Below are 14720 nucleotides of genomic sequence, written 5' to 3' on the forward strand. Positions count from 1 at the left end.
GTTCCAGGCCAGGTTGGATGGGGCTTGGAGCAACCTGAGCTGGTGGGAGGTGTCCCTGCCCATACAGGGAGGTTGGAACAAGATGATCTTTAAGGTCTCTTCCAACCTAAACCATCCTATGATTTTCTATTAAACATGGCTAAATGTCCCCTGGATGTAACCCAGCACCAGCTCCAGTTTTTTGCCCTACAAAATTAAATGCAGTATCTGAAAGGGATAGAAAATAGAGGGACAAGATTTTCCTCAGCATTGGAGTCCATCCAACTGTCCATCTTCTCTGACAAGCCCTTGTTTAAAAGGCAAAAAAAGCTCCAGGTTGACCCCCAAGTGCAGCTGTCCCCTGGGATGGTGCATTTAACTCCTTAATTAATTAACTCCTTAATTAAAAAACATATGGAATCAAAGCAGGGATAGTCTACTGGTCCTTCTGCTGAGGAGATGGGAGAAAAAAATAATCCCAACACTTCTTCCAAGGAGCAGGGAAAGTAGCCTTGTCCTGGGATCCAAGCCATGGTGGATTACAACTCTTTGGAACAAGAACACCATCTTTTTTTTTTTTTTTCTTCCCTTTTTTATATCCACGGTAATTTGCCTTTTCAATGGCATAAAAATTAAATCCAGCTGGAATGGCTTTTTAATTAAAACCTTACTTTGCTTATCAGAGTGAGAACACTTAACTGATTACAAAGGAAACGTGGAAACCTCTGGCATCCTGTCCCCATTCTCCAGCCAGGCTGTGCAGCAAACTCACTCTGCTAAACCATGTGTAACCCTTTGGATACAACCCCAAACAAGTGCTCCTCACCCTGTTTATAGATCAGAAAAAGTCATAGAGGACTGTCCTGGTTTGGGCCAGGATAAAGGGGAATTTCTGTCCTGTACTTTTGCTTTCAGCTCAGTCTCTTGTCAGGAGCTGCACTTGCTGAAATGAACAGCAAGTTTCTCAGTCAGTGTGTGCTTCTAGGACTGATCACACTCGATGTTTATAGTTACAGCTGGGAATGGGCTGCAGAACCAGGGACACTGCTCAGCTCTGAGGAACATTTTGCCCTCCAGAAAGAGTAAAAAGGTCCCACCTGAACCCCTCCTTTGGGGAGGAACAGACAAGAGAGATGCCAGAATTGACCAAACAGAGGATTCCATCTCATAAACCTCATACTCAGGAGAAATTTGAGGCATCACAAGGGTCAAACCCCTTCCTGCTTCCCCCTCTTCCCCTGTCCCTGTTGGCTTCAGCATCCTGGGAGGATTCCATCCCTTCCTCTGCCTGTGCTCCTGATCCATCCCAGCCTGAATCTGTGTGTTCCTGCCTCCAGCTCCCAACTGCTGCTGACCCCAGGATTCCAGCCTGGACTTTCCCAGGGCTGCCCTGCAGCTTTGGTGGAGATTTGAACATTATTGGGGTGAAAAGGGGGAGGAACATGGGATCAATTTTCCTGTACATTTGTATAGATTTAGCAATTTTTCTTATTTCTCCTTACCATTTCATTCAAGCTGTGTAGTTTAGTTTCCAACCCATCAGTCTCTCTCCCTTATTCTCTCTCATTTCTTTATCAGGGAGGAGAGAGAGATTAATAGAGAGCAGCTGTCACTTGGTTTAATTTCTGGGCCAGTGTTAAACCCTGACAGAGGACGTACAGAGTCTATACAAAAAAGTGCATAAAAAAAAAAAATCTGTCTCCTGATGAACCTGATGGCGTTTACTCTTGTTTTAATTTGCTGACCCTGGAAAATTTCCTATGGAAGCACAGCATGTCTACACATTTCATTTCAAGTTCTTGGCTATAGACAACTGGAAGGTCTCCCACTGTCTCAAAAGTGTCCTCAGGCCAAAGGGAAACCATACACCTGACCCATTCCTAGCAGATACACCTCAGCATCCCACTCTAATGCTTCAGGACCATTTTTTTCCACTCTTATGGTTCAGGACCATTTTTTTCCACAAGCACTATCATCCAGGCTTGTTGAGAGAGTCAGGTTGAGAGGCTGGAGCCCTTTCCATACGATGACAACAAACTTCACAGGTCACAATATGGGCAAGGTTGGGTCACACAAGCTACACCACTCATCCACCTTGAGTTATTTCTTGAAAATGTTTCTTGAATGCTTGAAATAACACCTTGTGTTATTTCTCCCAGTGGCATCTTGTGTGTCACAGGGAGAGCTGCTGTTGCCTGTGCTACAGTTGGGTTTGAGCTTTCCAGGGCTGTTCCCATAACAATTTTCATGAGCATTAAGCTCACAGTCAGCCCCTCAGATGACACAGCCCAGCAGTGTCACCAGCAGTGAAGCTAAACTGATTTATTCTGGCTCAGGGTGGTAACTGCAGGGTAGGACTTTCCCAAGCACCACTATTAGTCAAATTCCTAGGGTTGGATGAATATGTGAGTGCCTGCCTGCTTTCATCTTTCTGGTTGCAGTTCCAGCTCCTGCCAGGGAAAAGGGATGTTCAGGAAAAGGGATGAGGTCTTGAACTTGAATGCTGTTTGTGTGGATGCTATGGGATTCTCCATCAGAATCTCCCTGTCCCAGGAACTCAGCTGCATTCTCCCCACAGACAGAAAAGAGAACAGATAGAACTTCATTTCAATTGGGAAAGTTACTCTATGTGGAGCTCCAGCAACACCAGTGCAGCCACAAGGATTACAGAGGGTGGCACAACCATCTCCTGGACAAACCCAGGAGCAGATAGGTTGATCTCTTTGTGTCTCCCACATAAAGAAGAAAATCCAGTTTTGTCCTTGCAGCTCCACTTGTCTTCTCCCTCCTGACACCCAGATGTGCTGTTTGCAGTCACATCATTTAAATGCCACCCAATGTAGGAGAAGGTAACTTGAGGGGGGGGGTTTACTCACTGATGTACTCCATAGGAGACACCAAAACCCCAGTCTCATAGGATCATAGAACCATAGAATCATAGACTGGGTTGGCTTGGAAAGGAACTTCAAGATCATCTCGTTCCAACCCCCCTCCATGGGCAGACACACTCAGGCATCATCCAACCTGACCTTGAAGATTTCCAAGGAGGGGGCAGACACAAATTCCTTGGGCAACCTGTGCCAGTGCCTCACCCCCCCTCACAGGAAATAATTTCTTCCTACCTTAAAGACCTTGTTCCAAACCCCCTGCATGGGCAGGGACACCTCCCACCAGCCCAGGTTGCTCCAAGCCCCATCCAACCTGGCCTGGAACATTTCCAGGGATGAGTCTGCCACAGATTCCTTGGGCAACCTGTTCCAGGCTCTCACCACCCTCAAATTAAAGAATTTCTTCCTAATGTCCAACCTCAATCTCCCCTCTCCAAGTTTTAACCCATTTCCCTTGTCCTCTCCCTACCCCCCTGTGTCCAAAGCCCTCCCCCAGCTTTCTTGGAGCCCCTTCAGATATTGGAAGGTTGCTCTGAGCTCACCTGGGAGCCTCCTCTTCTCCAGGCTGAACAACCCCAATCCCTCAGCCTGGCTTCCCAGGGAGCTGCTCAGCCCTCTGAGCATTTCAGTGGCTCTGCTCTGGACACCTTCCAGGAGCTCTGTGTCCTTCTGATGCTGGGGACTCCAGAACTGGGCACAGTGGTCAGGACTGTTCATAAATACCTTCCAACTCCAGCCTTAGTGCAATATTTTAATCTCTATTTATTTCTTCATCAATTAAACCTGCTGCTGTTGAAATGTGTTAGAGATCCCCAGGCTCACAGTGAATTTGCTTCAAACTATTAAGTTGCAACCAAACAGTTTTCAAACTGAAACTCTTCCACTCTCTGTTCTGTGATCCAAAAGAGAGGTCATTTTCCCTGGAGTGTGTCAGTCTTCCAACATGCTTATCAGGAAACTGAAATTTCCCCCATCCCCAGAAATGGCTGTGCACATTCTGGCCATTTTCTGGCCTGAAAAAGGAAGTTTAAAAACCATCCCTAAAAAGCATGTGTTTTATTTATTCATTTTTCTGTCAAGAAAAGTAACTCAGAAGTTGCAAACTTTCTCAGTTTCTTGATGAGAAGTAAAAAGGCAAAAGCTACTCCTTTTTTACTCCCTCATCAATCAAAAAATAAATTTCCCAAAGATAATTATCCTCCTCATTCCCCACAGCTTTGCAAGCAAAAAAAAACCTACTCATCTGAAAATACTTCTCATATAAAGGCTGGGGTTTTTTTGTTAAGAAAAACACATTTGAAAGATAAATGTAAAGAGAAGACTCAAGGTTCTTTATATCTTGGCCTTGAGATTAATTAATTCTCATTTCACAGTAACCCAGAGGTCACCTGCAGCCAGCACCTGGGTGAGCTGGACAGAAGCACTGTGGTTACCCCATCACTCTTGATGTCTGACATTGATTTCAAATTTCTCTCCCTCTCACCCAATTGCTCACCACTTGCAAGTATCTCATGTCTCTGGGCATGTGGAGTTGGAGATGGTTGGCCACATCTTTTTCTGGAGACAAGCAGCTTTTTTTTTAAACTTCCTGTTGTTATTTTAGTATGGCGTGAAGGATCTGGGAATCAGCAATATTAATGCCCCGTTCTCTTGCCTCTGAAATAAAGGATTTACAAGAAACAGACTGTATCTGCTCCATGAAACACCATGCTGGGACTGTCAGCCCAACACTGACCATATGGCCAGGGTCATCATGATGAAAAACTTTCCTTGTCTCTGCTCCCCAGCAAAATATTTCCATCCCTTCCTGGCCACAAGCTCCATGACAGCCTGAATTATGAATTATAGACACTGTTGGGTGGCACAAGTCAACTCTGGATGGATCCCCCAAAAGCAGGGGTAACTATGTCCAGTTCTGGGCCCCTCAGTTTAGGAAGGATATCGAGGTCCTGGAGCAGGTCCAAAGGAGGCAACTGGGCTGGTGAAGGGACTCGAGCACAGATCCTCTGAGGAGAGGCTGAGGGAGCTGGGGGTGTTGAGGCTGGAGGAGGCTCAGGGGAGACCTCATCACTCTCTCCAACTCCCTGAAAGGAGGTTGGAGCCAGGGGGGGGTTGGGCTCTTTTCCCAGGCAACTCTCAGCAAGACAAGAGGGCACAAGAGGTCTCAAGTTGTGCCAGGGGAGGTTTAGGTTGGACATTAGAAAGAATTTCTTTCCAGAGAGGGTGATCAGCCATTGGAATGGGCTGCCCAGGGAAGGGGTGGATTCTCCATCCCTGGAGATATTTCAAAAGAGCCTGGATGTGGCACTCAGTGCCATGGGCTGGGAACTGCAGTGGGAGTGGATCAAGGGTTGGACTTGATGATCTCTGAGGTCCCTTCCAACCCGGCTAATCCTATGATTCTATGAGAGTGGCGACCTCTGTCACTTGCAAAGCAAAGCCCTCCAGTTGGCTTTGAGTTTCTTGCAAGAGGAACATGTCCTGCAGCATGCCCTGCACTCACAAACATTCACCCTCAAAAAACAGAGACCAAGGATTGGCAAGAGAGGCACCACCAGTGGGACCTTCCCACGGGACCACTGGTGAAGCTGCAATACTGGGAGGATTGTGTGAAACCCTAAAGAGATCCTGCCAACCTCTCAACTAACTAACAGCTTTCCAAGGTGATCTCTTTCCAGCTCCTACTCTCAGCAGTCCAAAAGCCAAACATGGATGGTGTCTCCAAGCCTGGCCAGCCTTTTACTGGCAGGCAGAGCCATACTGAGCTAATGGCAGAAACCCCATCCTCAGAAACCTTCAAGGTCAGGTTGCAGGGGGCTCTGAGCCACCTGATGTAGTTGAAGATGCTCATAGCAAGGAAGTTGGACTGGATGATGCTCAAGGTCCCTTCCAACCCAAACCACTCATGAAAAAGGTCCACGAGACTCTAAAAGCTGTTAGGAAAAACAGAGGAGGAGGACCTGTTAGGTGACTGAACTTGAGGGATGGTGGAGTTTTCTCTTTAGCAGGAGGACCAGAACTGGACCAGACCTGCCCAGCACCTGAGTGATGAACACACCATAGAGGAAGGCTCCTCCTGATGCAGTCCCTGTGACAGACAACACATCCCTTGCAGAAATGGGCCAGCCTCCATCCCAAAAGCAGCTGGCTTCCTGGCTCTTGGGACTGCTCTAGGCAAGCTGTGCTTACATCTCACTCCTACAACCCTTCCCACACCCTGCCAAGTGCAATCCCAGAGAGTGCACAAACAATCCTGCATCAGCACCAGCCCTTCACTTTCCCAGATGCTTCCAGGAGGTTAGAATTTCAGGTTTGTTTTTTTTTTTTAAGGAAAATATATTTGGAAGACTAATGGTCATCAAGGTCTAACATGAGAAGGACAAATATATATCCCAGGACCTGAAGGGGCTACAGGAGAGCTGCGGAGGGACTTTTGACAAGGACATGAAGTGATAGGATGAAGGGGAATGGTTTCAAACTGAAAGAAGGAAGAATTAGACAAGGAATTGGGAAGAAATTCTTTCCTGGGAAGGTGAATTCTTTCCTGGCACAGGTTGTTCAGAGAAATCTGTGACTGGCCCATCCTTGGAAGTGTTCAAGATAAGGTTGGATGGAGCTTGGAGCACCCAAGTCTGCTGGGAGGTGTCCCTGCCCACAGCAAAGGGATTGGAACAAGATGATCTTTAAGATCCCTTCCAACCCAAACCATTCCAGGGTTCTGTGAAATAAGTGAAGGGCAAGTAAAGCAAGTGTATTTGTCTCATTTCCAGGTTGGGTTTTAGGCATGGAGCTGCAAAACCACCCCTAGAAGAAAGTTCATTTACTGGAACTGAACTGAACATTTACTGAACTGAACTAAGAGCTTCTCAGCTTCATCCTGTGCTTGAAGCATTGCCTCTCTCCAGCTGTAGCTGAATTTATTGGTTCATCTCCTACTTGCTTACCCCAGCAGACACTGTTCCTTGCCTGTACTTCTCCCCAGGCCACTCTGCAAGGGAAATTTATTTTTAGGTGCACTGCACTCTGACTGGTTAGGCTCTCCTCCCAGGGTTGCAATATATATTTAATACTTCTTTCCAGAGCTGACAGCCCAGGAAGCTTGAGTGGTGAATTGGCAGAGAAGAAATAATTACAAAGCAGAGGGGCATTAACCTGCCAAGCATTTTAATACCCTTTCTAGAAACAGAAACTTGACTTTTCAGCAGTCCCATAGCGGGGAAGAAAACAAGCCCCAATCAAAGGCATGGTTGCTGGTTTATTCTGATGATGTTTTTCATAACAAATCCTGTCAGATTTGCAGCAGAGAGGATCAGGAGGAGAAATTTGCTGTTAGAGTGATATGCAGAGGGAAAAAAAAATGCTGGGAAATCACAGAATGGTTTGGATTGGAAGGGACCTCAAAGATCATCTCATTCCAACCCCCTGTATGGACAGGGACACCTCCCACAGCCCAGGTTGCTCCAAGCCCCATCCAACCTGGCCTTGAAAACTTCCAGGGATGGGAAAGCCACAACTTCCTTGGACAACCTGTGCCAGGGTCTCACCAGCCTCACAGGAATGAATTTTTTTCTAGTGTCCAATCTAAATCTCCCCTCTTCAAGTCTTAAACCATGAAATAGTTTAAATTAAATTAAATGGCAGGTACAAGAGAGAAAATTGCAGCTGGGCTGCTCAGCAGTCCCAGCAGGGGTTGTCCCTAGGAGTGCTACAGCTCTGGGAATGCTTCTAGACAGCAGAGATCCAAGTGGGATCAGTGAGTGACAGGAGATTCAGCTCCAATGTGGGATTGTTCCACCACTGATCCACCTAAAGGTTCCCAACCTCTTTGCAGCTGGAGTTTGTAACTACTGCTCCCACATTTCTCTTGCACATTGCTCCTACACGGAAATTACAACCTCCTTTTCTCCACCATCCCAGTCCTCAACACATTCCCAGGCTGGGATCACAGGTCCTGGATGCTCCCTGTGGCCTCCATCACAGCTTGCAACAGCCACCTGGATTTTATTCCCTTCTCCAGCTCTTTTTCCAAATGTGTGTGGAGCACATGAGGTGGTTTTCCTTTAGGAAACCACAACCTTCACAACCCTCAGCCCTCACTTAACTTTTCTTCCTCAACTGAATTTAGTGCTCCTGGAAGATGCTGCTTCAATAAATCCTGGTTTTGTTTTATCTCCATGTAACAACAAGGTGTGGGGAAAAAAAAAAATTGAACAAGCAACTAAACTTCAGCTTTACAGCCAGGTTTAAAAATATTTTCAGATGCTTAGTAGTCCCCTAAGACATTTCTGAGGCTCAGGTCAAGTAGACCCAAGGCAGTAAGCTCCAATTTTTAATTTCCTTTCCATCTATAAAACCATGAGGATTTGGCTAACAGAATTCAACCACCAGAGCTCTGGGAACAACTTCCCAGTCAAAGGAGCAAAGTAAAAAAGTGGGAAGGAAATAACCCTAGGAATACAATAGGAGCCTGATTTTGGCAGAGACCTCAAGGAGACACAAAGGTTGTTCCAGGATGGTGTTGCCAAGCCTGGAGGAGCCAAATGAAAACGTGAGCCAAGGTGGAAGCCAGAAATACACCAAGCTTATGGGGCTCCTCCTCAGGGTGTGTAAACTTCAGGAGAGTTGGAGATCCCAAACTTCCAGAGTAACTTCAGGCACTGCAGAAGAAGGGGAAAGAAAGAAGGGGAAAGAAAGAAAGAAGGGGAAAGAAAGAAGGAAGGGGAAAGAAAGAAGGAAGGGGAAAGAAAGAAGGAAGGGGAAAGAAAGAAGGAAGGGGAAAGAAAGAAGGAAGGGGAAAGAAAGAAGGAAGGGGAAAGAAAGAAGGAAGGGGAAAGAAAGAAGGAAGGGGAAAGAAAGAAGGAAGGGGAAAGAAAGAAGGAAGGGGAAAGAAAGAAGGAAGGGGAAAGAAAGAAGGAAGGGGAAAGAAAGAAGGAAGGGGAAAGAAAGAAGGAAGGGGAAAGAAAGAAGGAAGGGGAAAGAAAGAAGGAAGGGGAAAGAAAGAAGGAAGGGGAAAGAAAGAAGGAAGGGGAAAGAAAGAAGGAAGGGGAAAGAAGAAGGAAGGGGAAAGAAGAAGGAAGGGGAAAGAAGAAGGAAGGGGAAAGAAGAAGGAAGGGGAAAGAAGAAGGAAGGGGAAAGAAGAAGGAAGGGGAAAGAAGAAGGAAGGGGAAAGAAGAAGGAAGGGGAAAGAAGAAGGAAGGGGAAAGAAGAAGGAAGGGGAAAGAAGAAGGAAGGGGAAAGAAGAAGAAGGGGAAAGAAGAAGAAGGGGAAAGAAGAAGAAGGGGAAAGAAGAAGAAGGGGAAAGAAGAAGAAGGGGAAAGAAGAAGAAGGGGAAAGAAGAAGAAGGGGAACGAAGAAGAAGGGGAAAGAAGAAGAAGGGGAAAGAAGAAGGGGAAGAAGGAAAGAGGAAGGAAAGAGGAAGGAAAGAGGAAGGAAAGAGGAAGGAAAGAGGAAGGAAAGAGGAAGGAAAGAGGAAGGAAAGAGGAAGGAAAGAGGAAGGAAAGAGGAAGGAAAGAGGAAGGAAAGAGGAAGGAAAGAGGAAGGAAAGAGGAAGGAAAGAGGAAGGAAAGAGGAAGGAAAGAGGAAGGAAAGAGGAAGGAAAGAGGAAGGAAAGAGGAAGGAAAGAGGAAGGAAAGAGGAAGGAAAGAGGAAGGAAGCTTTTGAAGCTTTTTAAGTCTGAAACACAGTCAGGAAACTTCAGGATAGGAATAGGTCTGAAATAAGCACTGTGTTTAGGCATGTTCATTAATTATTGGGAGGAGGGGGGGAAAGAGTAATTAGCACCTGCAGAGCAAATGAATCACTTGGCCAGGGAGGAGCTGGTCAGCCCATCAGCTCCTGTGGGACTGCAGGGGTGGGTGAGAGTTATCACCTCTGAGCAGCAAGAGAGGAGTGGGTGGTGAGAGAGGAAGCAAAACTGCCACAGATCATAAAAACCAAGGTTTCCAGGGAGCTGGAGGTTTTTAATGCCCAGCAGAACCTTGAATATTAATTTGTGGGCTTGGCTTTGGGAGACTGTAGTTCTGTAGCACGGAAGGAGAGGAGTGATGGTTTTGCAAAAAGGGCACTTGTCACTTTTCTCCTTTCTGTCAGAGTTGGAAAAGACTTCTAAAATCACTGCTTCCAAGTGTCAGCATCACCCTCCAAATAAAATATATATATATGCTGATTATATATATATATATACAGTGATATATAGTATATATATATATACTGACAAATATATACATATATTTATATCACAACTTGTATCACCCACTAGAGCATGTCCTGAATTGCCTCATCTCCATGTTTTTTAAATACTTCCAGGGATGATAACCCCACCACCTCCCTGGGCAGCCCATTCCAGTCTCTGAATACTCTCTCAGTAATGAAATTCTTCCTCAAATCTACTCTCACCCTTCTCTGGTGCAACTTCAGGCCATGTCCTCTGCTCCTATCTTGAGATAAGAGGCCAACACCCACCTCCCTACAACTTTCTTTCAAGGAGTTGTAGAGAGTGATAAGGTCTCCTCTCAGCCTCCTCCAAACTAAACATTCCCAACTATTCCCTATCCAGCCAGCACACTCCTTCCACTGATAAACACTTTCAGGCTGTGATTACAACTCAGTTTTATTTCTCTTTTAGAGCTCAGGAAGCATTACCAGGCCTGAAAATATTTTTTATATTTCTATTTTAATATATGTCTATAATATATACATAAGTGTATATCTAGGTATAAAAGACACAAACAGAAAAATAAAAAGATATTAAAATATAAATACATATTTCTGTTCCTATCTGAGCTGTTCTGTCCCTTGATAACCCTTCCCTCATGTGCACTGAGGACAAAGAGCCTGAAGAAAAAAGCCTTTGACACCCAGTTTGGTGACACGTGGATGACTTCCCAAGGGAGGGAGGAGAGAACAAGCCAAGGAGGAACCAAGTTTAACTTTGCCCCAAATGGTGCTGCTGGAAAAAACTGCATGTAAGGGATGAAAGAGCAGCAATTTCTGCACTCAAAGCTTCAGCCCATCCCCCAGGTGCAGAGCAATGGCTCCAGAAGGTGGAAAAAACTTTGTGCAGAGAAAAGTGTGGGGGGGGAAAAAAAAGAAGAAAAAAAAAAAAAGAGAAAAAAAAGAGAAAAAAATTTTAAAAATTAAAAAAAAGGGAAAGAAAGAAGGGAAAGAGAGAAGGGAAAGAGAGAAGGGAAAGAGAGAAGGGAAAGAGAGAAGGGAAAGAGAGAAGGGAAAGAGAGAAGGGAAAGAGAGAAGGGAAAGAGAGAAGGGAAAGAAAGGGGGGAAAGAAAGGGGGGAAAGAAAGGGGGGAAAGAAAGGGGGGAAAGAAAGGGGGGAAAGAAAGGGGGGAAAGAAAGGGGGGAAAGAAAGGGGGGAAAGAAAGGGGGGAAAGAAAAGGGGGAAAGAAAGGGGGGAAAGAAAGGGGGGAAAGAAAGGGGGGAAAGAAAGGGGGGAAAGAAAGGGGGGAAAGAAAGGGGGGAAAGAAAGGGGGGAAAGAAAGGGGGGAAAGAAAGGGGGGAAAGAAAGGGGGGAAAGAAAGGGGGGAAAGAAAGGGGGGAAAGAAAGGGGGGAAAGAAAGGGGGGAAAGAAAGGGGGGAAAGAAAGGGGGGAAAGAAAGGGGGGAAAGAAAGGGGGGAAAGAAAGGGGGGAAAGAAAGGGGGGAAAGAAAGGGGGGAAAGGGGGGGGGAAAGAAAGGGGGGAAAGGGGGGGGGAAAGAAAGGGGGGAAAGGGGGGGAAAGGGGGGGAAAGGGGGGGAAAGGGGGGGAAAGGGGGGGAAAGGGGGGGAAAGGGGGGGAGAAAAAGGGAGAAAAAGGGAGAAAAAGGGAGAAAAAGGGAGAAAAAGGGAGAAAAAGGGAGAAAAAGGGAGAAAAAGGGAGAAAAAGGGAGAAAAAGGGAGAAAAAGGGAGAGAAAAAGGGAGAGAAAAAGGGAGAGAAAAAGGGAGAGAAAAAGGGAGAGAAAAAGGGAGAGAAAAAGGGAGAGAAAAAGGGAGAGAAAAAGGGAGAGAAAAAGGGAGAGAAAAAGGGAGAGAAAAAGGGAGAGAAAAAGGGAGAGAAAAAGGGAGAGAAAAAGGGAGAGAAAAAGGGAGAGAAAAAGGGAGAGAAAAAGGGAGAGAAAAAGGGAGAGAAAAAGGGAGAGAAAAAGGGAGAGAAAAAGGGAGAGAAAAAGGGAGAGAAAAAGGGAGAGAAAAAGGGAGAGAAAAAGGGAGAGAAAAAAGGAGAGAAAAACGAAAAAAGGAAAAAAAAAGGAAAAAAAAGAAAAACAAAGGAAAACAAAGGAAAACAAAGGAAAACAAAGGAAAACAAAGGAAAACAAAGGAAAACAAAGGAAAACAAAGGAAAACAAAGGAAAACAAGGAAAACAAGGAAAACAAGGAAAACAAGGAAAAAAAAGGAAAAAAAAGGAAAAAAAAGGAAAAAAAAAGGAAAAAAGGGAAAAAAGGGAAAAAAGGGAAAAAAGGGAAAAAAGGGAAAAAAGGGAAAAAAGGGAAAAAAGGGAAAAAAAAGGAAAAAAAAGGAAAAAAAGGAAAAAAAAGGAAAAAAGGAAAAAAGGAAAAAAAGGAAAAAAAGGAAAAAAAGGAAAAAAAGGAAAAAAAGGAAAAAAAGGAAAAAAGGAAAAAAGGAAAAAAAGGAAAAAAAGGAAAAAAGGAAAAAAAGGAAAAAAAGGAAAAAAAGGAAAAAAAGGAAAAAGAAAAAAAAAAACGGAAAAAAACGAAAAAACGAAAAAAACGGAAAAAAAAACGGAAAAAAGAAAAAAAGGGAAAAAAACGGAAAAAAAGGAAAAAAAAGGAAAAAAGGAAAAAAAAAAAAAAGGAAAAAAGGAAAAAAGGAAAAAAAGGAAAAAAAGGAAAAAAAGGAAAAAAAGGAAAAAAAAAGAAAAAAAAGGAAAAAAAAGGAAAAAAAAAGGAAAAAAAAAGGAAAAAAAAAAAAAAAAGGAAAAAAAAAGGAAAAAAAAAGGAAAAAAAAAGGAAAAAAAAAGGAAAAAAAAAGGAAAAAAAAGGAAAAAAAAAAAAAAAAGGGGGAAAAAAAGGAAAAAATAAGGCAAGAAGAAAAAGGAAAAAAGAAAAGGAAAAAAGGAAAGCCTACAGGAGTCAGCAAGTACAGCAGAACACAGAGGGTGGGAAACAAAAGTCTTCGAGAGGCTCCATGTCAGCCTGCAATGAAGTGCAGGGCTCTGTGTTCAGTTCATCCCCCAAAACATGGAAGCAGCAGTTGACACTTGGGCCCCTCAGTAATTCTTCCCCAAGTGTTGGGCCTCCTGTCAGTGCCCTGAGAATCCTAGAACTGGCTGGGTTGGAAGGGACCTCAGAGATCATCAAGTCCAACCCTTGATCCACTCCCGCTGCAGTTCCCAGCCCATGGCACTGAGTGCCACATCCAGGCTCTTTTGAAATATCTCCAGGGATGGAGAATCCACCCCTTCCCTGGGCAGCCCATTCCAATGTCTGATCACCCTCTCCGTAAAGAAATTCTTTCTAATGTCCAACCTAAACCTCCCCTGGCACAACTTGAGACCTCTTGTGCCCTCTTGTCTTGCTGAGAGTTGCCTGGGAAAAGAGCCCAACCCCCCCCTGGCTCCAACCTCCTTTCAGGGAGTTGGAGAGAGTGATGAGGTCTCCCCTGAGCCTCCTCTTCTCCAGCCTCAACACCCCCAGCTCCCTCAGCCCTTCCTCACAGGACTTGTGCTGGATCCCTTCCCAGCCTCCTTGCTCTTCTCTGGACCTGCTCCAGCACCTCAATCTCCTTCCTGAGCTGAGGGGCCCAGAACTGGACCCAGGACTCAAGCTGTGGCCTCCCCAGGGCTGAGCACAGGGGCAGAATCCCTTCCCTGGACCTGCTGGCCACGCTGTTCCTGAGCCAGGCCAGGATGCCATTGGCCTTCTTGGCTACAGCAGCAGGTTTTTTTTTTTCTTTTTTCTTTTGCCTTTTGAGTATGTCAAGCAAAGAGAAAACCTGGTTCTATTCTGGAAAAAAAATATCCACACAAAACCACCAAAAAAAAAAACCCCAAAACCAAAACAGCTGGAGAAGCCCAATTGTGCTTAGGAGCCAGGGTGAAAGTGAAAAATCACCCAAGAGATGGATGCAGATTTTACAGGAAAAAAGTGGCTTTTTTCAACTCAAGTGCTTTTCTGCTCACACCTTGCTTTGGAATGACCCCAAGGCAATAGGAACCTTGCCAGGGAGGGAATCCCAAAGGGATTCCCAAAGTCCCAAAGCTGAGAGGCTGGTGACACAGGGGCTCCTTCCCCCATCTGTGTGGCTCCCAGCACATGGCAAGACCCAATAAGGGGAAAAAAGCAGCATCCATCCCTTTTTGCTTTCCTTGCTGATTGAGTGGTCCCATAGCACCAGCCCCAAATTCCAGGGGCAAAAGCAGCCAAGAAATACTGAGCAGAGCTGAGGATGGAGCCCAATCCCTGCTGGCATGAAGGGTTTAGCAGCAGGACACATGGAAACACAACACATGGAAACACATCAGCTCCTGCAGCTCCACAGCTGAGAGGTTTTTCCATCAAGCCAGGGATGGGGAGGATTTAATTCCCTCCCTCCCTCTGGAAGGAAGAACATCTGCCAGGGCATTGGGGTTTAATCTCTGCTCAGCAAACTCCTGAGGGCTCTGGAAGGTGACTTAAAAAAAAAAAAAAAATAAAGAGAAATAGATACCTCCCAGGGAATGATGGAATGGGATGAACTTTCTGAAGGGGGATGGCGAGGCCACAAAAAAATCATCACTGTATCCCCTGGAAATAAAACCTTAGTTGGGTTACAGCAAAATAAAGGTGGAAGAGGTATAATCTCCAGCAGGATTTGGATTCTGGCTGTCTCCAAGCTGAGTGCAGAAAAATGCTGAGTGTCAGT

At 45.2% G+C, this 14720-nt stretch overlaps 1 protein-coding gene across 3 annotated transcripts in view; it reads right to left on the reverse strand.

Moving 5' to 3' along the window:
- The window catches only part of VIPR1 (vasoactive intestinal peptide receptor 1), a 132214-nt gene that overhangs the window by 108970 nt on the left and 8524 nt on the right, over nt 1-14720 (reverse strand). The window lies entirely within an intron of this gene.

Source organism: Heliangelus exortis, chromosome 2 (genome assembly GCF_036169615.1).
Source record: "Heliangelus exortis chromosome 2, bHelExo1.hap1, whole genome shotgun sequence".
NCBI lineage: Eukaryota > Metazoa > Chordata > Aves > Apodiformes > Trochilidae > Heliangelus > Heliangelus exortis.